Below are 1,883 nucleotides of genomic sequence, written 5' to 3'. Positions count from 1 at the left end.
TCCAAGTAAACCTGGCATATAACATTAAAACTACTATGATTCCAAGTCTCTACTTTGAACAGTACTTTCCTATATTAAGATTTCTGAAAGTGGAAGTTTTAAAATACATCTTGTGGCTACAAACACTGCCACATAACTCTTCTTCACAAAACATTAGTCATTATTTAATATTAAAATCAGGTATTTATGACTTGGTGCAGTTATAATCAGGGTGACAATACAAATAGCTTAATAGGTAGCTAGTATTATGACACATTTTAATTCTGAAAGCCCACTGTTAAACGCAGTATTTTCTATTTGAATTCTACTTATAAGCTTCAATTTCATATTTAAAGCAAATCAAGTGATTCACACCCTACCTTCATAATATATTCATGGAAAACTTGCTATCATCTAAAGCATACACTGTGTCAGATGTAGCCATATAACACCTCATGACTGTTTAGTATGATTTTGTTACTCTAGGGGCGCCTGGATGGCTCAGTCGGTTAAGCGGTTGCCTTCTACCCAGGTCATGATCCCAGGGTCCTGGGATCAAGACCCATATCGGGCTCCCTGCTTGGCAGGAAACCTGCTTCTCCCTCTCACTCTGCCTGCCCCTCCCCCTGCTTGTGTGCTCTGTCAAATACATAAATAAAATCTTTAAAAAAAAAATGTTATTCTTAACTGTCTTTCTATATTTTCTGCTGTTAAGATTTAGGCTGTATTTGGGGCACCTGGGTGGCTCAGATGGTTTGAGCGTCTGCCTTCGGCTCGGGTCATGATCCCAGGATCCTGGGATCGAGCCCTGCATTGGGCTCCCTGCTTGGCGGGGAGCCTGCCTCTCCCTCTCCCAGTCCCCCTGCTTGTGTTCCCTCTCTCTGTCAAATAAAAAAAAAAAAAAGATTCAGGCTATGTTCAACTGGCAAAAATTACAGATTGGTAACAAGTGTAATGGAGATGTGGAGAGTCCCTTGTAAATACTGGTAGTAGGAATGTAAATTGGTAATCTTTTTGGAGTTCCATTTGGCAATAATTAAAATTTTTTATATATATGTATGTCTATATATACACACATACACTGTCCAACACGCAAATTCATGTGTAGATTTATCTAACAGAAATACCAACCTAAAGTGAGCCAAGATACACACACAAAAGTCAAAACAGCATTATTTGAAATAGTGAAAAATGAAATGAACCTGTGCAGAGAAGAGGCACCAGCCAAGTCTGAGATTGCAGTCCTTAGGCCTGCTTGCAAGGCTGGCCCTTGGCTGACATCTGGGAACTTGGCTGGTGAACTGTTCCCTACACTGAAATAAAGCTTTCCCTGAAAACCCAAACCTGTATATGAAGCCATTATGGAAATGACCTACTTTACAACCCAGAGCACCACCCTGCACTGAGACTCAACTGGTTTTAACCTTTCCTTACTGCTTAAGTCACTGCAAAATAGGGTTTTACTGCTTGCAGTCAGAAGTACTCCTCTGGCTTTCCATTTCTGTTGGCTTATATAAAATGACACTGAAATTATAGGCAAGAGCCCTAAATTTGTATCCCAGATGCATCACTTACTAACTCTGTGAATGTGGGCAAGGCACTTACCATCTTAAGATAGTTTCTCCATTGTACAAGTGAAATGATACTTTTTCTTTTGCATAAGTATTATGAAAAAATAGAGGCCAACTCACTGTGTTAGCGGTACAATGTTTGTAAATGTTAATGATCAGACAAGTTTTAGCAAACAACCTAGTACACAAGAGGCCAATGTTATCTCCAAGTGCCTCAACACTAGAATGTTTAAATCCCAGAAGCTCTGTCCAACATCCACATTATGAAAACTGCCCCATCTACTACCAGGAATATCTGAAATCAGAGGAAATAATTTTGTTTAGTAGCTAATG

Source organism: Callorhinus ursinus, unplaced genomic scaffold, assembly GCF_003265705.2.
Source record: "Callorhinus ursinus isolate GAN/ISIS: 27379988/994484 unplaced genomic scaffold, GSC_fseal_2.0 scaffold8, whole genome shotgun sequence".
In the NCBI taxonomy this organism is placed as follows: Eukaryota; Metazoa; Chordata; class Mammalia; order Carnivora; family Otariidae; genus Callorhinus; species Callorhinus ursinus.
The sequence above is the reverse complement of the archived record's forward strand: the minus strand, read 5'-3'. Positions refer to the sequence as shown.